Source organism: Pleurodeles waltl, chromosome 4_1 (genome assembly GCF_031143425.1).
Source record: "Pleurodeles waltl isolate 20211129_DDA chromosome 4_1, aPleWal1.hap1.20221129, whole genome shotgun sequence".
Taxonomy (NCBI): Eukaryota; Metazoa; Chordata; class Amphibia; order Caudata; family Salamandridae; genus Pleurodeles; species Pleurodeles waltl.
In genome coordinates this window covers 134,938,273-134,962,949 of record NC_090442.1, presented here as the reverse complement: position 1 = coordinate 134,962,949, position 24,677 = coordinate 134,938,273, and the positions used below count along the sequence as shown (strand labels likewise).

Here is a 24,677-nt window from a genome sequence, read left to right as displayed (position 1 = left end):
GGAACTCGGATGAGCTCTTGCATTCGTTATCTAAGGAATCCCCAGAGACAGAGACCCTAAATAGCCAGAAAAGAGGGTTTGGCTACCTAGGAGAGAGGATAGGCTAGCAACACCTGAAGGAGCCTATCAGAAGGAGTCTCTGACATCACCTGGTGGCACTGGCCACTCAGAGCAGTCCAGTGTGCCAGCAGCACCTCTGTTTCCAAGATGGCAGAGGTCTGGAGCACACTGGAGGAGCTCTGGGCACCTCCCAGAGGAGGTACAGGTCAGGGGAGTGGTCACTCCCCTTTCCTTTGTCCAGTTTCGCGCCAGAGCAGGGCTAAGGGGTCCCTGAACCGGTGTAGACTGGCTTATGCAGAAATGGGCACCAAATGTGCCCATGAAAGCATTTCCAGAGGCTGGGGGAGGCTACTCCTCCCCTGCCTTCACACCATTTTCCAAAGGGAGAGGGTGTAACACCCTCTCTCAGAGGAAGTCCTTTGTTCTGCCATCCTGGGCCAGGCCTGGCTGGACCCCAGGAGGGCAGAAGCCTGTCTGAGGGGTTGGCAGCAGCAGCAGCTGCAGTGAAACCCCGGGAAAGGCAGTTTGGCAGTACCAGGGTCTGTGCTACAGACCACTGGGATCATGGGATTGTGCCAACTATGCCAGGATGGCATAGAGGGGGCAATGCCATGATCATAGACATGTTACATGGCCATATTCGGAGTTACCATTGTGAAGCTACATATAGGTAGTGACCTATATGTAGTGCACGCATGTAATGGTGTTCCCGCACTCACAAAGTCCGGGGAATTGGCCCTGAACAATGTGGGGGCACCTTGGCTAGTGCCAGGGTGCCCTCACACTAAGTAACTTTGCACCTAACCTTTACCAGGTAAAGGTTAGACATATAGGTGACTTATAAGTTACTTAAGTGCAGTGTAAAATGGCTGTGAAATAACGTGGACGTTATTTCACTCAGGCTGCAGTGGCAGGCCTGTGTAAGAATTGTCAGAGCTCCCTATGGGTGGCAAAAGAAATGCTGCAGCCCATAGGGATCTCCTGGAACCCCAATACCCTGGGTACCTCAGTACCATATACTAGGGAATTATAAGGGTGTTCCAGTAAGCCAATGTAAATTGGTAAAAATGGTCACTAGCCTGTTAGTGACAATTTGGAAAGAAATGAGAGAGCATAACCACTGAGGTTCTGATTAGCAGAGCCTCAGTGAGCCAGTTAGTCACTACACAGGTAACACATTCAGGCACACTTATGAGCACTGGGGCCCTGGGTTACCAGGGTCCCAGTGACACATATAACTAAAACAACATATATACAGTGAAAATTGGGGGTAACATGCCAGGCAAGATGGTACTTTCCTACAATGAGATAGCAACGAGCGCTGGGCTGACCTCTTTCCCTTCTCCCATGACCCCCATCCTAGCTAATCCTGGCCTTAATCCAGGTATGTACCCTGAACAATTTCGACACTGGCAGGAAGACAGCTGCAAGCGAATAGGTTGCTGCTTCGACACTGAGGGGAGAATCCTATTGGAACAACTCAAAACCTATTATGCTCTAATGGAGGCTGACCGGATCCAATACCTGCAAGTGAGACATAGGGTACTTCAAACTGACATTAGACCACATGCAGAGTGACCCCTTACACCTTTCAAAAAATGGATCTCGCTTGAAAAGACTGACAGGTGTCTTATAACGCAGATCTATGCTCTACTTGGTGGGGCGACGCCACCAGGGACCACAGCAAGGCAGAGGAGATGGGAGATGGAGCTGGACAGGGCCCTCTCCCCTTAAGAGTGGGAGGACATTTACTACCAGGCCCATCACACTGCACACAATATGGCCGGCACCGAGATAGCATGTAAAATAGTCTCCTATTAGTACCTCACATCGGCTCGGGTCCAGGTCTGGAACCCAGGGTGCTCTGGAGACTACTGGGCGTGGTGTGGTGCTTTGAGCGCTTTGATCCATCTACTCTGGCATTGTTTGAAATTAGTCTGCTATTGAGGGAATACCCTGGATGATATTGATACGGCCTTCGATAGCATGATTCCCTGCTTACACTATCTTGGGGCTTCCCAATCCACAAACCTATCCCTCGCATTCTCGGAGAGGGAGACAGATGGCGTTCACCAAGTTATCCTCGCAGCGTGGAGCTCAGATAGGGTCCCCGATTACATAGCATGGCTCCATAAACTCTGGTACATCCCTCACAGTTGCCTGCAATCACGATTCATACTATGGGTGCCATTCATTTCCATTCCGGCCTCCAAATTTATTGAGCTGACATGCCCGACCTATCTCAAAGTGTTTTGTTTGCTACCCCAAACTCACCACTTGCAGACCCACGCACATTTGAACTCTGTTTTACTAACACGCTTAAACTGTTTCACATTATTTCACAGTAGTCATAGGACAACATAACTTAGCTCTCTGAAGGAGATGGGGCATGGGGGGGGCGTTCCAGGGGTTGTTTGTATTTTTATTCCTTTGAAATGCCTTAAGAATCGCTGCAGGCCCCAGGGTTGTAGGTAGTCAACTGTGTAAACGTCTGAGTTGACCTGCTTATTATGACGGTGCCGGCCTCTGGGTTGTAGATTAAAAGCTGTGTGTCTAACTGTTCGCTATGGCTATAAAAGAAATAGAATTGATCCATAAAATCCTTTTGCATTTAACACATGCTTTTCACAATAAATAATGCACGTCTACTGCTTTTGTCACAACTTTTCATAATAAACAGATCGAAAATAACATTTCCAAGTGAACCAATAGACTTTACCATTGGCTATACACAATTCAAAGCTACTGTATTGAGCATTTTCGCACAAGGGAACTTTCAGGCATAGAGTCATAAAATTACAAAGGTATACAAAATTACAGTTGGCAAAGCAAAATACTATTTCTCCTAAAGGGGCCTAACAAGCATTAGCATTGTGGAAATCTTCCATTGCCACAGTTGATCAGAGAGAGAGTTGCCAATGCCCAAAACCCTACCCACTACGGTAATCTGTGGCATTCCATGTAACAAAATACCGCTTTACGCTTTTTAATACAGAGTAATAGACAAAAAATATGGCAGGCCTACTGCCTTTATCATAATTTCTGGTAATAAAATTATCAGGTCTATAATCTTAATCACTGGCTTGCCAATATAACCAATCAAGTTCTGCTGTATTGAGCACAAGATTTCCCACAGGTAAAAAGTGCAATACAAGCACTCTTTTTCAGAGAAAGTGTACAACTTTTGCCCACATACTCAGGGGTGGCTCCTCCGCTAGGGCATTGCCCTCACCCTCCTCCCCCCGCCAGCAGCAGGAGCTGCAAAACCTTTATAGGAACAACATAATATACTCAGTTGTTTCTATAAAAGTGGGCGGGCCACAGGTGTGACGTTGACTGATGGGGAATACACAGCACTCCCCTACACTGCGCAAGTATGTTTGGCCGGCCAAACATATATGCGCAGTGTGCTCTCTCCAGCCCAGCAACACAGTTGCCGGGGTGGAGAGAGCCTGCACAGGCTCCCACTCTGCCTGGGAGCGTCCTGGCTGGGCGCTCCCAACCAATCCTGGCGCTGCTTTGAGCAGTGTCAGGATTGGTCGCAGGGCAGGCTGGGAGCCTGTGCCTGCAGCATGAGGAGACGGAGCAGAGCGTATGGAGCGGCGCAGGAAAAAAGGTACGTTTTATTTATTTTTTGGGGTTTCCCTCCCTCCCACCCTCACCGCCACACACCACCCCGCCCCTTTCCCCTCCTGCGAGCCACGACTGCGCATACTGTAGTTAGAAAACAAACATGTAGGAGCAGCCTAACCCCTTCGTAAGCAGAACTTCTGAAGGCTCTTTTTTTTGTTGATCACATAAGGTAGGCAACATTTGTGCTGTCAAGCCAGACCTAAAAAGAGCAGCACATATGTGTGTGAAAGAGGGTGGGGAATGGATAGGTAGCTTCTGGGGCCGGGAAGTAAACCAATAAAGTGCTTGGAGAGCCACATAAAGCAGGGGTTTCCAAACTAGAACCAGGGGCGCCAGATTCTTGTAGGACTCACATGCTAGCCTCATGAGATAAGCACAGGTACAATAAATTGAAATGGAAACCACTTACAAAAGTCAGTAGACTTCAGTGCTTAATTTGTAAATAAAAACGTGCCAATGCCCAAAACTCTCATCTGAAACACGCTGCTGATAATAAATGTGCGAGCACGGAATACTGAGGCAGCGTAATCCTAAAGCCACCCAGTAATCCATTTGCAGCCACTCCCTGCCCCTTCAGCTCACTCTTGCAGCTTTCTGTTTTCTCCCTTTGTGTCACTTTTTCGTTTTTCCCTTCCTCTGTCTCTTTTTTATATGTGTATTTTGCTCTCAGGAAATGCTTGGGGCAGAAGAGTAAGTGCCGGCCCTCACAAAAAAAAGTGCCGGTGCCCCCCCGCACCGGAAACCACCGGCTCAAATTAAGCACTGGTGGATTTCATACCACTCGGACAGCTGTCCCACTTGGGCACCCCTGAAAAATAGAGGAATCTGTGAGGTTCATGTTTGTCAATAAGCCTTGTCATGCATGGGGCAGCAGCGAGTCCCAGCGTTTCTTGTTTTATAAGCAGTTTGGGACTGGTAGTTTTTTTTCTAAGAATGTTCGAATTGGCCAAAAACATCAGCGTATAAAGTAATGGCTACAGGTGTCATGCCGCACGGCCTTTGGAAACTGTAGATAAGGGGCAGCATAAAATGACAGACAAGTGCCTTATAAAAGAGACATCTTAAATCTCGATGGACCTGGGTGTTACCAACCTCTCACCCCTTCAAACTACACAGTGCACTTCAGTTTTCTCATGCCCTTGCTCGTCCCATCTTTTTTCCGCTTGCATTCTGGGACTTGTAGTCCTTCTGTATCCCATTTTCAAATCATGCCTGCATGCAAACCAAATGCCTGGCAGACTCGATGAACCACTCGTGTTGGAAACTTAGGTCCTGATTTCAAGCCCTTTGAAACTTAAAAACATCGATTAACCGCAAACTCTTTTAAAACGAAGGAAACATTAAAAAAAGCATACCTTGACAGAATTTATTTTCGAACGTGTTTTTTTCTGGAAATCTGCCCGCAGGTGTATGAAGTACCGTCCCTAACAGTACAGGAGGTGTGCAGTTTGGCAGCGAGAGAACTTTACCTTATGAAGTTCAGATGCCAATTGATGTGCCACAGTGGCCTTCACCCCGCTTGTCTGGTAGGCGGTGCCTAAAGGCACGGGTGATCTTTGCCCTGTGAACCTCGGGAGGCGGGGCAATGTATTCAACAGTGCGATAGCCTCTGGTTTATCATTAATCGAGTCTTACAGCATAAGGCAGGCAGCACACTGTCAGCTCGCTCACTTTATCTTCGCTACTTTGCTGGAGGGCAGGTGACTCTGGAAGCTCAGTGGGTTAATGCATTCAGTGCCATACGTGTCAAGTTTCCCAGATCCATGCATGATGTACTACTCCAGTACCGTTTTTTCCTTTGAATTCTGGGACTTGTAGTCCTGTTTTTATAATGACATAAACACGAGTACAAGTCTAAGAATTACAAAAAAATGAAAAAAAGCAGGACTGGAGTAGCAAATTTAACATGGACCTGAAAAACGTGACAGGGCTGTAATGCTGTTAGGGTGCACGTTATACACTCCCAAATTGAGCACCTAATTGCAAAAGCGTGAGAAAAGAAAATTTTGTGGAGGGGGGTGGGGGGAGGCAGTTCTCCAGGAGGCCACTGCCAACTTTCAAACTATTCAGTAACAGAAAATGTTTTTTCAATGTAGCCCTGCTTTCTTTATGGTGGTCACACAATCTCTGTGATGGCCATCAACCAGAGAGAGTCACAATTTGCAACATACTCCTTTAATATTCATGAGGTAGGTAGGCAGGTGTGAGCTCCGAATAAGAATTTTATGAACCGACCAACCGACCTATTAGTACATAGGATGGTTTGTAAAATTCTTTACTGGATGCAAAAACTGCAACCAGCTTTTGACGGCCAGTAATTCATACACGAGGCCATACTGAGGGGAGACTATCCCAATGGAGTAAAATGTAAAAAAAATTGAAACACTTTGTATATGTGAAGGAAATTCAAACTGGAGGCTAAAAATAAAGTTGGTATCATTAGCTTTATTTGTGCAAGAGTGTAATGTGGACAATTGATGGGCTCAAAAAAAGCACTGATATGGACCAACAAAAAGGGAGCATGTGAAAATAGCAGAAATGACACAACAATAAAAGCAGATCACTTTGCCTTTGAGAAATAAAACCAAATGTTGAAATGCTCCAATCTCCATTTTCCTTTAAAATAAAACTTAGATTTTTGTAATTTTTGTTTGTAAATTAAATAAAATATGCTGTAACTTGTGTATTTATTTACTGTATATTTGTTTCTGTATATTTGTATATGATTTTGAGATTTACATTATAGGAATTGCTTTACAGGGGCTTCCACGTTCCAGTAGTGATTCTATGGGGGTCAGCAGACGAGTAGTGGCTGCTCACCGCTATTTTTGAGGTGGAGAGCAGCCATCATGCATTCTGGCGGTCAGCGGTGCAGAGGCTATTCCCTCGCCGGCACCACCACTCCAGCAGGACTCCGCCCGCCGTATTATGAGCCGTAATTCGGCTCTGCAGTATCCTGATGGTGTGGTGATGGCGGAGAGGGAAGACCGCCAGGACCCATCCCTTCCTGGACGTCCTCCTCGAAGGAAGAGGTAAGTGGGCATCCCAAAGGGAGGGGGGGGTCTGTGGTGTGCTTAGCTGCGTGTGTGTTTGCAGAGGGGGTGCTGAATGCGTGCGTGTCTGCAAGTTTATGTATGTGTGTGCGTGTATGGGGGTGTCTGTAGGGATGAATGCGAGTGAGTGGGTGTGTATGAGCTCATGTATGCGTATGCTGAATGGGTGTGTATGTGAATGCATGTGTGTGTGAAGGGGTGGGGGGTTGCCTGTCAGTGTATGGATGGGTGAAAGGGGATGTGTGTATGTGTGGGGACGTGTGTGTGTGTGTGCTGGTGACAGGAATGAAGATTCCTGTCGCCGGGTGCGTGACTGCCAGGCTTTTCGTGGTGGGGTGACCGCCACAGAAAGACTGGTGGTGTACAACCGCGTAATCCGGACGGCGGCCTGAGGCCTGCCGCCGGATTGGAGGAGGTCACCACCGGCCGCGCAGTGCAACCGCACCGGCGGGCCAGACAGAGTTGTCTTCACCGCTGGCTCTGCGGCGGTGAGACCACCACGGCGAGTCTGGCGGTCTCAAGACCGCCAGAATCATAATGAGGGCCTTACTTTGCAGAGCTAAGTAGAACAGACCAGGGACATCAAAGGGAATGACCTCAGCCCCCATAGCTAAGGCCCAGTAGCTCCTGTTTGCCCAGGGCCCTCCTGCACAGGGTCTTATATCTTCTTTACTTTATCCTGTGTCTCTTCCTAAACTTTCCATTTTCGGCGGAAGGACTAAGAATAGAATAATTTGCCTGTATTTGGTACCCATAGGAGCACTAATGAGTTAAAAATACAACAGAACACATCATTCTTCCATAGTTATCAGTGTTTTAAAGTAGTTTTTTCTGTCTCAAACTGGTGCAACATTTCCATTCATCCCTTTTTGGCTATTGAGACACTGTCTGAGAGATGTAAATGTGTACGGATAATATCAAGGCTTGATGCGCATTACTCCAAAGCCACATGTTAAATTTTTGATTTCAAGTTCTGAATAATTTCACTATCTATCATATTCAGTCCTACTAATTGTAGCAATGGCTCTCCCACCTAAGTCCTTTGACTTGGTTAATCGCCTGTAAAATAGAACAACTGTGATCATTACAAAGTATATGTATATAAGGGTAGTAGCCCACTTGCTCACAGACACTTAGAACTCAAATTGTAATGATAGAATGCCACTCATGCTAGATGTTATACTAAAAATCACTTGTGATCATTGCAAAGTGTATGTACATAAAAGCACAACCTACATGCCTGAAGACATTTAGTAACCAAAGTACAAAATACATAATGTGCCAAACATGCTAGATTATGAACATTCTATACTGCAAACATTGTACATCCGGATGGTGGGTTGTTTGTCTGAAGAACGCATGCCTTTACAACGCATGCGGTTACTCTGCAGTCATTACAATCAATGCATCTTTAACACACATTCCTTTATCAAGAATATCATTACAGCGACATGCCTTAGAGAAAACGCTGGACTTTGGAGTGGAATCATTTACTATTCCAATTCCAGTCTACGCAACAGTAGGGAAAGCGTTGGACAGTGGGAAGAAGGAGCTGTTAGCATGTTGTTGTAACGACACGTGTGGTAAAGGAATGCGTGGTAAAGACGCATCCGATGTCATGACTGCATTGTAAGTGCAGCGCGTGGTTCGAGTCTCGTGATAAAGGCTGTTTCCCTCATGGTGGACATGCATGTGTGAGATTCATAGGTTCAGTTAACTAACTTACCCCTGCTATGGGTTAGCAGGATGTCATAGCCATATTGAGGGGAGGCCTATTGGCAGTCACACATTAAAAGGCAGATAATATAATCAACATTGGTTCTTGGGTGGTGAATAAATAGTTCTTTTACCCTAACCTTATTTGCTGTTGTTCATAGTGATCACTGTGCTTCGCTTTTTTACGTTTATATAAAGATTCGCACACAGACCAGCACCTTTCCCTTGTCAAGGTGAGAAGCTCTCATTGGGTTATAATTCTGAGGCACATCCTGGCATACTGAGCTTGACTCCACAAAGCCAAGGGTTGTTTCTCTTTGATTTATCTCCATACCGAAAGGATTATGCCTTTGAGTCCTTTTAAAATAAGCCTTTAATAGCCTATATATACATTTTTAAATATGCTGCAGCATTCTATGTCCAAAACAATGTTATGAATATAGCATCAATGTGACATAGCTCTTGAACATGAGCTGATGTAGGTTTGATGCAGCTATTTACTATTCAAATTGCTAATCAGACTTTGCTACTATGGGAGCACAGGAACTAATTAGAACCATTGGGAAACTCTACATATATCATTTAAAAAGAATGTGTCTTCCCTTCCCTGAGGCTATATATTAGGGGTGGGCACAATGCTTCGTTCTGCCCGTGGAATTGACAGAACTTTGGCCACTCCACATTACTCTTTAATGTTGAGTTCTGGCTAAATTTTGCCATGGTAGATTTTTTCTCCAGCGAGACTCCAGAAAATGAAATCTCACGGGCAAGATTTGGCAAGCCTTAGTGTGATTTTTTTAAGGCGGGTGGTTGTGGTCAGAAGGCTGTCATTTGAGTAGATTAGCTCAATGGCCAAGCTCTCTTGCACAATGCATGTCACCGTCTGTGCTGATTTTCAGCGCTGCTTGCGCTAAATTGCAGCGGAAGCTGCATATTTTGTGTCCGTTGGCAGAACTCAACGGAATCTTGCAAAGTTTTCATGTAACTCCATGGATTTCTGCTGAGTCAAATTTTATGAGTTCTGTCGACCTCATCTTTATTTATGGGTGCAGGCTGGGATGGCAGCGTGCCACTGTGAGGTGACAAGGTTTCAAAATAATTCCTAATATGTTCTGCTCATCCATTCCATAATGACTTTTCCATTGACAGCTATTTATATTTTGGTAAAGATAACTCTACCAGACAAATTAAGAGTACCTTCAAAAACCTGTTTCTATCTCATTGTCACCATATGCTACCACCCTTATGTCAGCATTTTTTCACACTTTATTAATCCAAAAATGTTTAAAGGTAGACTCAGACAACATAATAAGACTCCACCATTATACTTATTTCCACATTCCCTATAAGTACCTTGCAATATGGACCCTTTTATTCACAATCATACCTTTCTCACAGTCAACTTGCATGGTTAAAATAGCATTTGAGATGACAGAGTACGCCTCCATAATGTGGGATGAGCTCCCCCTCCCCACTGTCTGCGTTGCAATGCCCAGGGCGGGAATTTTCACCACACCGTTTGGAATTGCCCGGTGGTGCGTTCATACTGGTGGATACTACTGGCTGAGCTGGGCAAGATACTTGAGACAGTGATCCCAGAAGACCCCAAATATGTGTTATTAGGCATCCCCAACGGCATTGATCTACCTCGTACAAAACTACTATTAACCTTGGATTGATAACAGCCAAGAGAGATCTGGCGAAATACTGAGGGCACCTGAGATACAAACCCCGGCAGAATGGAAGTGAGGGGTGGATTTATATATGACAGCGGAAAGAGTGGTCTATGACATCAGTGGTTGGCCATGTAAATTTCAGAAAATATGGGGCGCCTGGATTAATTATAATAACCTTGACCGAAGACCAGATTCTAATTCACAGCAAGATGACTACTGTGTAAACTTCATGCTACCTAAATGTCTGTAAAGTTGAGTAAATGTAAGCTTATTTGGTGATACCCGATTAGTGTCGCTGTCCTCCACAAGATTGTAAGTTGCGGACTGGTTTCGTACTCTCCCTGCTTCAGTATTGGAATGCTGTACATGAAACAAATGTTTTGTTGTTTCTTTTCAAAATCTAATAAACACATTTATTTAAAAAAATAGCATTTGAGATTTTATAAACTTAGTCCTGCTCTCCCTCATTGTGAACATTATTCCTTTTATAGAATTGTTTGTGCTTTTGCATACATGCATGAAATGTCCATTTTATTTTTACATTTGTTGCACTTTTTTTCTATATGCTGGGAAGATGACATTTCTTCCAATATGAGAACTAGACCCAGATCTATTGGAAGCTGTACTACGAGAAATTATTTTAGCATCCTTAAGAATTTCACCCTGTGTTTTGTTTATAGAATTTACGCTCACAAACCCCCACTCCCTAATCTCCCTCAAAATCATGTGTACTAAATTGGCTGAATGTTCTATACCATTTGCTATCTTAATGGCTTCATAAAATGTTGGGATGGTATAGCACAAAAGGTTTACTTAAACTTTTTAGAGGTGCAGTTCTAAACAATTTGATCTCATATATTGGCCAACACTGTGTTCAAAATTACATGTACTCGCTAAAATTCTCAATAAAGCAACATATTGGTTTATATTCCCAGTGATAAAATGTTTATGTAAATAAAAGTTGAAGCATTCTGCTACCATGCTTGGTTCATCTGAAAGATGTCTTAAAAGTCTTTTAGCGTTGGCATGCTATTCCATTTACCAAAGTCATCTCTTCTTGGCACCAATAGAGGTAGGTGGCCAAAATATGTTGTCCTTCTCTTCCCAGACAGTTGAGCAATAAAGCTACTTTCCTAGGCTGTGCAGAATTACCAGCGTCAATAGCCACAAGATAACACAAAATCAGTGTTTCCACAAGGTTGTTGTTCAATATGACCACCACTCGCCATATGGTTTACTAAAGAACAATTCTTCTGTCCTCTTGCTCCATTGTTATATTTATTAGTTAATTTCTTATAATTCCATCACCTGTTAATATGCACCCTAAATGTTGCATATATGTAGGCACCCAATGCATGGTAGCCAGTGTCACTGCTAGATACTGAGCGCTTTTGCGTAATGACTTTAGAATATATGCTGCTTTGACTGTTTATTGTCAATATGTAAGTACTTGATGCAAATAAAGTCTTACCGCATGTGAAGTAATGAACTATTGAAAACATGTTTTCCAATGCGAGATTTACTCACGATGGGACTCTTCACATCCATCAAGTTCACACTGAAATCTTACAGGAAATTAATTAGAAATGGCCGCAAACACATTAAGTTGAGTGTATGTCTTGGAGTGCTGATGTAATAAGTCCTTGTTTATCTTTCTTGTTGTTAAAGATGGCCACATGCATGTTACGCCTGTGGAATCTGTTTTCTTTAACTGTAGTGTTTTATGTCCTAGAAATCGAGTTTACCCTAATTGAAACCAGCTTTCTTCCATTTTGAAAGTGACACCGTGATCACTGCTGCTGTTGCTTTTCTTGCTGCAATAATGAATTATGAGCTCTTACATTGAAAGGCTTGAGCCAGAGCGCAACAGCGGCTTGAGGCGTGAGCTCTGGACCCCGTAGGAGGATCCAGATATCTACTGCCTGACCACCATGCCCTGAAAGATTGACCATATTTATACTTTTTTAGCGCTGCGTTTGCGCCGCTTTTTGACGCAAAAACGGTGCAAACTTACAAAATACAATTGTATTTTGCAAGTTTGCGCCACTTTTGCGTCAAAAAATGACGCAAATGCGGCGCTAAAAAGGTATAAATATGGGCCTGAGTTTGAGTTAGATAGCCGGCGGAACACTTCCAGCATCTCCAGCGAAGCTCATGCTATGAAGTAGAGCCTGGAAGAGCGAACTTTCATCTTCTCCCTTCAATTGGATCTTGGGCGGGCACACACACATTACATGTCACCACATAGGCTTTTATGCTAGATATTAACTTTACTCCATTTACGGGTTTCTTTATCTACTATGCAGAGAGACTGTGTAATTAAATTGTCCATACATTGCTGGAGTCCACATGTTGTCATGTTACTTCACAAGGTTTCGGCATCTTTCTGGTAAACATTATACGATATCTGTTTTGACACATTCACCTCTTTGACATCATGACATTGCCACTTAAACTTCTTTCTTTAAATACTAAGGGTCTGAACCACCCTGTGAAGCATCAACAAACTGCAAATTATTTTAATAAACTGGGGTGGGGGATATTATGCTGCTACAAGAAACACATATTGAGCGAATTAAAGATGCCACACTTTACTCCTTTTGGGTGGCAGAGGTGGAAATCTCCCCAGCCATAGATAAGAAAAATTGAGTCATTACTCTAATTTCCAAGAAAGCTAGTCTAACGGTCCTGTCGCACTCACAGGATCACCAGGGTCTCTGGCTTTTTATGCAGGTTCAGAAGAGTGACAAGATCTTTGTCACTATAAACATTTATGCTTCAAACGATAATTCTGAGGATTTTCGGAAGGATTTAGATAAGTGACTGACAGAACTTCATGAAAATCTAATTGTGGATAGGGATTGTAGGAAAGTGCCCATTTTGGCATGGTTACACCCCCCTCCACACACGTTTTGCCTGATATCTGATGCTAACTTGACTGAGTGTGTGCTGGAATCCTGCAAACCAGGCCCCAGCACCTGTGTTTTTTTTTTCTAAACTGTACTATTGCTTCCACAATTGGCACACCCCTGGCTCACAGCAAAGCGGTACCAAGGGCGCTGTGGCCAGGAAGGGTCTCTAAGGGCTGCAGCATGTATTGTCTCACCATAAGGGACCCCTCTCCAAAGACATGCACACTGCCATTGTAGATGGTGTGTGTTGGTGGGGAGAAAAAGGTAAAGTCGACATGCCCACAAACCACTGCCTATGGCATAGGTAAGTCAAACCTCTAGCAGGCCTTACAGCCCTTAGACAAGGTGCACTATACCACAGGTGAGGGCATAGCTGCATGAGCAATATGCCCCTTCAGTGTCTAAGTCCATTCTTAGACATTGTAAATGTAGTGTGGCCAAAATGAGTACATGGGCTGGGAGTTTGTTATTACAAACTCCACAGCTCCATGATGGCTTCCGTAAAGACTGGGAAGTTTGGTGTCAAACTTCTCAGCTCAATAAACCCACACTGATGCCAGTGCTGGATTTATTGAAAAATGCATACAGATGACATCTTAGAGATGCCCACTGTGTTTCACCCAACCCTCTAGTGTAAGGCTGACCGGTCTGTGCCAGCCTGCCACTAACAGACAAGTGTCTGACCCCATGGGGTGAGAGCCTTTGTGCTATCTGGGGTCAGGGACAAAGCCCGCTCTGCTGGAGGTGCTTCACAACTCCCCCGGCAGGAACCGCATATCTTGGCGGTGAGACTCAAAGGCTCTTGCCTTGTCTTACACTGCCCAAGGGCACTGCAGCTAGTGGAGAGGCCCCCCGCCCTCTTTTGCCTGCAGGTCTGGCGGGAAAATTAGTAAACACCAGGAGGTGCGCCCACCCCAGCTGGGACCACCTCTAGGGTGCCCAGAGCTGATGTGAACCCCTCCTGGGGTGAACCCTATGGGGTGAGAGCCTTTGTGCTCTCTAGGGTCAGGGACAAAGCCCGCTCTGGTGGAGGTGCTTCACACCTCCCCCCAGCAGGAACTGCATAACTTGGCGGTGAGCCTCGAATGCTCTTGTCTTGTGTAACACTGCCCAAGGGCGCTCCAGCTAGTGGAGATGCCCCCCCACCCACTTTTGGCTGCAGGTCTGGCGGGAAAATTAGTAAACACCAGGAGGTGTGCCCACCCCAGCTGGGACCCCCCTCTAGGGTGCCCAGAGCTGAGGTGAACCCCTCCTGGCAAAATCCTCCATCTTTCTTTGGAGGATATTATCCAATAGGATTAGGAATGTGTCCCACTCCCCAAAGGGAGTGGGCACAGGAAGGGTGTGGCCACCCCATTCCCTCTGAACCCTGTAACGCCCCTAAATCTAGTATTTAGGGCACCCCTGAACCTTGCTCTTCAGATTCCTGGCCACCTGACAAGAAGAAGGACTGAAGAGCCAAAACAGCAGAGGAGACTCCAGACAACAACTGATGTGGCCCCAGTCCTACAAGCCTGGCTTTCAAGACTTCTGCTACAAGAAGATGACTCATCCTGCAGGATCAACAACCTCTACAAACCCCCAGAGGACTGCCTGCCTACCCAAGGACCAAGATCTCCTGAGGACAGCTGACCTGCCCACAAAGAAACCTCCAAGAAGGACTCCAGAACTGCCTCAGATTTACGAGTCCTGGCCACTCTGCATCTGATGTCCACGGCCCAAGACCAGATGGTTCACCAGTCCACAGAAGGTCCCCAGGCAATTCCGACATTGAGTCCAGACTGGATTGACCCCTCCTGACCAACACGACGATGCTTGCAGCCTAGATCCAGAGGACCCCCTGACCGCAACCGGCTCTGGTGAAGATTTCCTGAAGAACCCGCAGCCCCCTGGCCTTGGGGAGTCCAACTGAGGGTCTAGCAACGTCCAGTGGGCTCCCTACTTACCTATCCAGCAATTGGTTTTCTTCAGTCAGCTCCCTGGACCACGCCTGCAGCATCTTTGTGACCCCCGGGTTCCCTCATTGAAAAGCATTGGGCGCCTGATGCTGTGTTTGCACCCAGCACCCAGCCACCCCCTGTGCCGCTGAGGGTGTGTGTTTGGTACTAACCTGTGCCCCCCTTCCACCCTTGGTGCTGATCCAAACCTCTGAGATCTGTGCCTGAAGTCACTGGCACTTATCTGCCAGCTGTTCTTTTCTAGGTGCCCCGGGTCTCCATAGGATTCCATTGGGTGCCCAATACCAAATTTGACCTCTGCATCCGACCGGCCCCGTGTGCTGGTGGTGCACCCTTGGTGTCTTCCTAAACTTTGCCCTGTGGACACCCTAACCCCCGAAGACTGGGATCGTAATTTGAGTACTTACCTGCAAATTGTGTTACTTTTTCTCCCCTAGGACTGCATTGCTTTCTTTGAGGAATTGCACTGTGTCAAGTTTTAAGATTGAAAAGTATTACTTACCTGTAAACTGTTTTATCTGTGAATTCCAAACAAAGTGTGTTTGATACTTGAAAGTGATACATTCTTGAAACTGTATTTACCTGCAACAAAGATCCTTTTGGTTCTAGAAATAAAGTAGCAAAGTATATTTTTGACATATAAAACATTGGCCTGGAGTTAGTCATTGAGTGTGTTCCTCATTTCTTGAATGTGTCTGTACAACAAATGCTTAGCACTACCGTCTGATAAGCCTAACTACTCGACCACACTACCACAAAAGAGAGCATTAGTATTATCTACTTTAGCCTCTGTAAAGCCTCTGGGGATCCACTGGACTCTGTGCACACTATACCTTACTTTGATATAGTATATACAGAGCCAGCTTCTTACAGTGAGTTTAACCTACTGATGGACAGAAACCTTGGTGGAATCTCAGCTCACAAATACAGGGGTAGTAAATCAAATAATCAAATGAAAATGTGCTGTAAGACCCATAATTTGATTGATGTATGGAGGCTTTCTAATCCATCTGGCAGTGACTACTCATTCTATTCTTTCCCACACCATTCTTTCTCTAGAAAAGATTACATTTTATTCAGCAGTCAACTCCTTCCATTGGCTCACAACCCTACAATTGAACCAATATTGATCTCCGATCATGCCTGTGTATCTTTAGATACTACCTTGACTGTCCTCCTCATTCCTCCCAAACAATGGCGACTGAATGATGATAGTGTTGTAGAAGCTACAAACACCTCTATTACTCATTTTCTGAACAAGAATGCTCCTGATTATACTTCTTCTATTACATGTTGGTATCCCATGAAAGCAACTCTTAGAGGTACATTAATAAACACTGCTGCCACAAGAAATAGGCCACTCAATGAAGAATTGACACACCTGGAAACTGAAATTAAACGATGATCTGAATCTATTAAACATGAAACGGGATCCGCGGAGTTACCGAAAATTCAGAATTTACTATATGAATACAATAAAACACTAAGTTTGAGGGCCCAAAATGGATGGAAAACATCCTATGACAACACTATGATGAAAAGAAATAGAGCAGTAAAAATACTATTGATTTATTTGTAATATACTAAAAATAAATCTGCAGTCTCTGTGATCAAGGACTCCTCTGGGTCTATTGCAACCTCTCCTCTGGATATTTTGAAGGAATTTAGAATCTTTTATACTGATTTATGTAATCCAGACCACACATCCACAGCTGAACTATGTTGTGAAAATCTATCCTCATGTAACCTTCCTCAAATTTCGAAGGAAGAATAGATTTTTCTCAGTGTTCTGATCGAAAATGAGGAGATACGTAAAGCTAAGGGTTCAATTAAAACTGGGAAAGCTCTGGGCCCAGATGACTGGATTATATAAAACCTTTGTTGATGGGACAGTTGACCCTCTTAGTACTGCATTCCAACAGTACACAAACTCGCTCAACGTTTCTGGTTCCGCAATTGAGGCCACAATAGTCGTTATCCCAAAAGAGAGGAAGGATCATATGGATGTTAACAATTACCGCCCTATTTCTCTCGTTATAGACTGCAAAATTTATGCCACAATTTTGGCATAATGATTAGAAAAGGGTATATTAAAACTCATTGCAGCCACCCAAACCAGCTTTCTGAAGGGCAGACTGGTACCATATAACATGAGACTATTTTGTCATGCACTTCATAAGGCCAAACAAGTTGATGCACCTGCAGCAGCATTAGAGATTAACACCGAAAAATTATTTGACAAGGTTTCTTGGATTTTGCTATGGTCTGCTCTGATGCAATACCGTTTGGGTGATAATTCCATTTGTATGATAATGACATTATAGTCTTGTCCGGTAGCAAGAGTTAGGGGCAATGGCCATCTTTCTAATCCTTTCCCATTAGCCCAGGAGATAAGACAAAGATGCCCAGTGTCACCACTCTTGTTCCTATTAGTCATTGAACCCCTACCATCGTCTATCTGTGGTAACGATAACATTAAGGACCAGCGGTTTCAACGTAGCAGTCAAAGGCCGCTGCATATGCAGACGATGTGTTCATATTCACTGAAAATGCTGATTCTGCCATCCCACACGTTATGCATGAGATAGGACTGTTTTCCTGCGTTCCAGTTATTCCATCAATAAGACTAAAACTGAAGTATTTCCTTTAAATGTTCACTGCACAGCCGCTATCCTCTGTGACTTGGGCTTAAAATGGCAACCCGAGAATCTCAAATATCTGGGCATTTGGTTTGGTAAAGACCTTCCTCTCTCCTTACCAATAAATGAAACAAAAACTCTAGCTAAAGTTAAGGACCTCCTACACAACTGGTCTCATAAAGAAGTCTCCTAGTGGGGATATACAGAAGTGATCAAAATGATGATATCCCCTTTGATCAAGTTTTTATGTAGTATGCTCCCCAAGTCTCTCTCTCCCTCCTTCTTTACAGAAGTAGATAAACTAATTTTCGTGTTTTTGTAGAAAGGCAAAAAAGCCAAAATTTCAATTAACATTCTAAAATTGAACAAGGAGAGGAGGGTTATAAAAACTTACCAGACTTCCCCAGACATCAGCGCTCCTTTTTGGCAGCCCAATGTTTGTGGTAGTTTGGAGTTCTAGACGATCTTTCTCCTCCCTGGTTGTGGATTGAATCATGTTTATTCTGCCCTTTACCACTGTCATCGCTATTAACTATCAAATGCATTAAAAATGTACACATAGTTCACTTACAGCCCATTTTATTAGACACAGTGGCTGCTCTGTTGCAGGTTGATAAACTACTTAATAACTGTATGTTAGGTTCACTTTTAACCTTATGGCATAATCAATCAATCAAATTAAATGGGAAGAAGCTGTTTTGGGACCAATGGGCACTTAATGGCATAACCACAATCGGCAATTTGAGTACTCCCTCTAACCCTACTGAATGTTCTACATTACATATCACATATTATCTTCCTGACTTGGAGTTGTACAACTTTTTGAAATCAAAAGGAGTCTTGCCAAAAGTATCCACCCTGCATTCCCTCGATCTTCCTTCTTTACTGAGTAACTTTAGAAGCTAGGTCATTCAGCCTTACAATTATATAAATTATCCATCTAAGACAGGGGTCTTCAAACTGGGGGGCGAGCCCCCCTAGGGGAGCCTCAAGTGATCCCATGGGGGGTGGGGTGGGGGGGGGGGCAGGCTCTGGCCAAAAGAAGCATTTCACAGATAAAAGTGTTTTGTTTTAAGCAGAAACATATTATTGCGTTTCGTTTTTAAAACGGCAACAGTATTTAACTGCAATGTTTAAATGTATCTAGACATATTTAAACATCGCCATCTTTATAAAATATTTGTGAAACATTCTGAAGGGGGGGCCCAACGATGTTTATTTCTCAACTGGGGGTGGGGGGGCACAGCATTAAAAAGTTTGGAGACCACTGATCTAAGACCTCCTTATCTAGAAGCATAATAAATAAATGGCAACCCCTTATTCCACCCTCTCACACGTCTCATTTCACAGATGAGGTTAGGAGTAAAAATTGGCAGGCCATCTTTAAGGCAAAGATTACACGGCACTAGCTCAATCGAGATTGTAGTCTATACACAAGACATACTAGACCCCTTCCAGACGCCACACTGTAGGTCTTGTAGCATCTGATGCTTGCAGGTGTTGTAAAGAGGAAATAGGTTCCCTTGAACACATGCTTTTTACCTGTTAATTCACTCACCCATTTTGGGCTAGAATACAAGGCATGGTAGAAGGGATCTTCGAGACCCAATTTCAGATTGACTTTGTAACAGTCACTTTAGGCCACTTTAATGGCTTACCCACACCCTTAATATTGCCTGAAAAAAATATATTACTATTAGACCTAATGCTCTCCCTTCGAGCAAAGACAATTCTATCGGAATGGAAATCCACATCAGAAACTGCTTTTAACAAATGGTGGAATATGCTATGTGCTACCAGAAGTGTTGACAATGTGACGTATGAAAAGCTACAGGACATGTCTATCGTCTGTTCCTTCTGGGACACGTGTGATGTTTATCTGCAGAAATCGAAACCACCTTGAGTGGCACTTCATTATAATGCTCCTACAAAAAATGTGATCCTCTAGTGAACTTTGTCAATCTTCCTGGACCTACACCATATGATACCGTCCCGTCTATACTAAAATGTTCCCCTAACCTGCTCTTTCATTTTTCTTTCCCTTTTCATTCTGTCTCTCATGGTTCCTGCTTTCTTTTTTACTTTTATGTTCTTTTCCTTTTATGGTTACCCAGTGTATTTAAATACTGAATATGTTGGTTATACTGTTTGAGGAGCTGTCTCCTTGTGATTTTTGTCTTCCAGGGTTGTTCCCAGACTCTTTATATGATTTTCCACGATTCTCTCTGATATAAGTTTGACAATCATAGACTGCTGCTTTTTCATGTTTATTATAGCTCATGTATTTTGTGGAATTTATTGTCGATTTTTCTAGAAACTGCACAGGGTACCACTTGTTTAATCAAAATTTCAATAAAACCAGTTGAAATCAAAGGAAAGGCTGAAGCTTCCCCAATCACACTGAGCATGATGTGCCTAATAAATGAAATCCCAGCTGTCCCAGGCCGTATTTCATATTTGTATCAACTCATGCAACCTGCATAGACTCAGCGAATGACTGAATCTAATGTAATATTATTATGAGAGAATCTTCAAATGTATTCTGTAGTAAAATGTTTCTTCTTGCTTGTCCCCCCTAGGTGAATGTCTTGGGAACCATGTTCTTGTGTAGTGAACGTATGAAATTGTTTGTCTAAAGTCACATAGAAGGACCTGCAATGTCACAGTTTGTGGGAAACTGGCACTTGGTTGCAGTACCCCCCCCCACACACTTTTTGTCTGGCTTCTGGATGTAACTTGGACTGGAGTTCACTGGGATCCTGGTTACCAGGTTCCCAGTGCCATAGTTTTTTCCCTAAAAATTGCAAAGGTAATAGGCACACCTTAGACCATTTTATTTATTTATTTGCATGATTAATTAAAATGAAAGCAAAATAGTTAGCTAATTACATAATTATTACAGTTAAGACACTTAAGAGCTCCCCTTATGTTGCCGGCCTGACAACATATGAGGGATAGCAATATTTGATTAAACTAAACACAGTTAAAATTCAATATCCACTATAAAATTCTTGAATTTATGCTAAAACAATTATCAGAGTTACTAAACAATAATTCAAAAGCGCAACCGTTTTAAAGTGCCTGGTTCTGCATTTTTTCAAGGGCATAAACTAAGTCTTTATGATGTACTAACGTTCACAGGCCGCAAGTTTAGGCATTTGGTTTGTACTGACAGAAATTTAACAAGTCTACAGTTTATCTGCGGGTCAGTTGAATCAAACATTTTCATTACTGCTGGCCGACAAGAGCGTATCCCATTTGTGGTAAAAACAGGTTTCAGCAGTTGGCGACGTGCTTATCTTCGGGCCGGGCAGATACATACTAGATGGGCCATGTCCTTCCTGGCAGCATTGCCTAACCTGCATGACGTCTCTCCCCCATTTCTTCCACAATGGTTGATCTGCTCTTGATGGAACGGATCCTAGCCGCTTTGCGAGCAGGTGGCGTTTGACGTATACTGAAAATGTTGAGATCAGATATTTGATGGTGCTAGGGTAGTGTAAGTATGCATGAGAAGCCAGGCATGCGAGCTTTGTGCAAATTTGCGTTTATCATCTAGCAAAGATTGCAGACCTATTTCCGTTTTTTAACACACGGCACAGAAGGGGATATGACATAATACAGTAGAGTCCCGTAGGTTGTCATTTGTGTCCCTTGCAACGAATACTGCAAGTACCTGTGGTATACTGACTTTGAGTAATTTCTTACTGAATTCCATAAAGCTGCGACTAAAGGGCTAGTGTTATTTCCTCTTATTTTATACCAGGTCTTTATCGTATGTACTTTCCTGTCCAACTGTTGTTGTTTGAGGCCAAATTCAAGCCTAACTTGGGCAGGGGAAGCAGTGCAGGGAAGATTGAAAACTTGTTTGTAGATTTTTATTTGTTGCTGACCCAGCGTTTTTCCCGTATAGTGCTGCGCTTCCATATGTAGTGGCTGGAAGGAATTTGGCCGACATGACAGATGTACTGCTTTTGCGGCGCAAGGTTAGCCTTCTTGTCTATAGTAAAGCCCAAGTATTTAGAGCAGCGCGTCTCTTCAAGGCTAATGCTGCCCAACTTATTATTTACAGAGTTAGAGAAGTATCCTATAGACATAGTTTTTGTCTTAGTAGTATTGATTTCTAATTTGTTTGATGTTGCAAAATCACCCAGGGTCCTAACTAGCCGCTGTAGCCAAATTTTTGTGCGGCTCAATAAAACAATGTCATCAGCATATGAGAGATATGATATGAGCAGGTTCCCCATCCACGGAGAATGTGAGTCGGTCGCGTCTAACTTTGGAGAGAGGTCGGCCATAAAAAGATGCGGGCCAGAACGCATCCTTGTTTTAAGCCTATATTAATTGGAATCCTCCTTGAAACTTTCGTACCATCTGCTACCTTGATCTGCACCCAGGTTTTATCATATAGCATTTCAATGTTGCGGAGAAGCCGTTCCTGCAGGCCTCAGCTTCGCAATTTGAGCCTAAGAATTGCTCTGTCCACACAATCAAAGGCGCTTTTAAAGTCTATAAAGCATAGATGTAAATTTTTCTTTAGGCATTTTGCTTTTTCGGCAATGTCACTCAGTGCTAGACTATTGATCATTGTGCCGTAACCCTTCCGGAAGCCAGTTTGATTCAGGTGGATGAAGCTGTTTGAATTGGACCAGTGGAGCAGATCATCCAAGATCAGCATGGCAAAGTATTAGCCTCACTGTCAATTAAAGCAATCAGTCTGTAGTTGGCCGGATTTGTTCTGTCACCCTCTTTAAATATCGGATTGATAATAGATCCTCTTCAACTGTCAGGGATGGTTCTGTTGTGCTCTACTCCAGTGTAAAGAATTGCCAGTGGAGTTGACCAGTACTCCGGACCAGCCTTAAATACTGCCTGTGGAAGGCCATTGGGGCCGGGCGCACCATCCCTACGCCCCCTCCTAATTACTAGGGAGACTGCCTTAGCGCTGTATCCTACGTCGATCTGACAGAGGTCCTTTGGACTTGTAAGCTCCTTCAGGTGTGAATTTGCATCAGGTGAGTCTTGTTTAAAAAATATGTTGGCAAGGCAATCCGCCCATTTATTTTCGGGAATTGAAAAATGAATTACTCTTGACTGCCGGTCAATGCCGTTGACTGTTGCCCAAAAGGCCCTGGAATTTGCCATTTTGAGTTATAGAGCAATTTAAGCCAGAAGATGTCGTCCTTGTTGATGCACTCATGCCATACCTGACTTTTATAGTTTTTTCAAAGGGCCTTTATTTGAACACATATAGATTCTGTGAAAGGACCTTTTTTTATTCCTCTGAGTTCATGTCTCAGTTCCTTTCTTAATTTAAAAATTTTCTCTGATAGACTTGAAGACACCAACCGATTTTGTGTTGGTGATGGGCGCATAGCAGAGCTGAGCGAAGATAACGAAATTAGAAAGGTGTCCCACACTTCCACTGCAGGCGAGTGCTGGAGTGTTGCAGATTGAAACAAGGTTTTTTTCTTTTCACACAGCAGCGGTAATGAAGACTCTGACCAAATCAGACATTTTAAGTTGGTAGATGGAAGACTTCTTAGGTCAGCGATCACAGGCAAGAAGTTTGGGGCATTCAAGTCCAGTTCTATACATTGGTATGAGTGATCGCTGTGGAGATTAGTTTTGATTTTATATTTCATCACGCATGATAGCAGGGGAAGACACACAGCTGTGTAAACTATTATGGTTGCAGCACACCCCTAATCCACATTTTCTGGTTCTAATTTTTAAGTCAGCTGCTCCTTCTTGAGTTTAAGATGTGAGCCATCCACCTTGGTTCGTCCTGAGCATCATTCTGTGGTCGTGGGGTACCGGCATGTGGCTTCGAGCGATTGGAGGGGCCATGCAAAGTTTTTTGGTTGACTTCCCCTCACTGTGCTGCTTCTTCCCTGACTCCCTTATATTAGTCTCCAGTGCGTATACGTGGGCCTTTAAGTCCGACTGATGATTTGATTTTTCCAAAGAACTGGACAGAAGGGGGAGAGGGTACCGTGGTCTGGACGGTTCTGACAGCAATATCCCCCATGCTTCAAATTGCATTTTTTCAGCCATGATTGATGTAACGATTTATCTTGTTCTCCAAGTAGTGGATGTTTGTTCTGGCCTGTATTGGTCGCTGCTGGAGAGGAATTTCACCGACATTAAGTCTGTAGATAGAATCTTCTGAGTTGATAGCAACTCAGCCAGCAACCTCAGGATGTTACCCCTGTTCAAGCAGTCTTGCTGGCCCCGTGATGTATATTGTGGAGTTAGAATGATCTGCCTTGATTCCCAGCCTTTATCTGGGTAATGGCTGTACTGAGGTTGAAGGAAGTAATCTGTGATTCCATATGACGCTGGCTTTCTCGACTGATCGCCCTCTCGCTGTTTGCTATTTGGGCCCAACGAGCGTTCTTAGTGTTGGACTGCAGATGATGTGCTTGGGGAGATGGTTTGCTGGACTGATGAATAGGCTGTGTTTGTTCCGCATCACTGTTATTCTGTGAATGTGACTTGGCTCTCGGCGAATTGCCCATTGTGGCAGCTGGGCAGATAGCTGTAAGTTGCAAGTAGTCGCCTTGTGTGGGAGGCCTTTGATGCACCGACTGCCTCGGATTCCTGAGAGACAGATTGGCCCCCAGTGCCACTGGCTGCAAAGTATCCTTTGATTTCGGTACTAATGCCACTGGCATCCCTGGGGGGTCCTGCGCGGATAGTAGGGAAACTGGTTGTACCTCAGGTCTTTTGCTACCTGTATGTGTCAACATGTTTTCTGGTGCTGACATCGTGCACCTCTGACCTGAAGTCGGATAAATGAGCTCCACATCCCTCAGGTCTGGACGGTGTAAATTAATCTGAAGTTGTTCCATCGGCCAGTGCATTTTGTGCCTTGCAGAATAGTGAAGAGGCAGCAGATTGTATGTCGTCGGAGATTAACTGAACTGAACCATTGGCTGCCCCAGCCCTTGTAAATTTTGCATAGTTTGAAACCTGGCGATTACTTGAGGAACCAGAGATCCTTGTTTGTGGCTTTGATCGTGCTGAA

General features: G+C 44.0%; 1 protein-coding gene across 2 annotated transcripts in view; it reads right to left on the bottom strand.

Moving 5' to 3' along the window:
• The window catches only part of LOC138287463 (uncharacterized), a 287,365-nt gene extending 282,075 nt beyond the window's left edge, over nt 1-5,290 (bottom strand). The window contains exon 1 of one of the 2 annotated variants that reach the window (XM_069227897.1): nt 5,049-5,290. The gene's annotated coding sequence lies outside the window, so the exon portion shown is untranslated. The remainder of the gene's footprint in view (nt 1-5,048) is intronic. The other variant, XM_069227898.1, reaches the window with a different exon arrangement.
• Nucleotides 5,291-24,677: the final 19,387 nt, after the last annotated feature.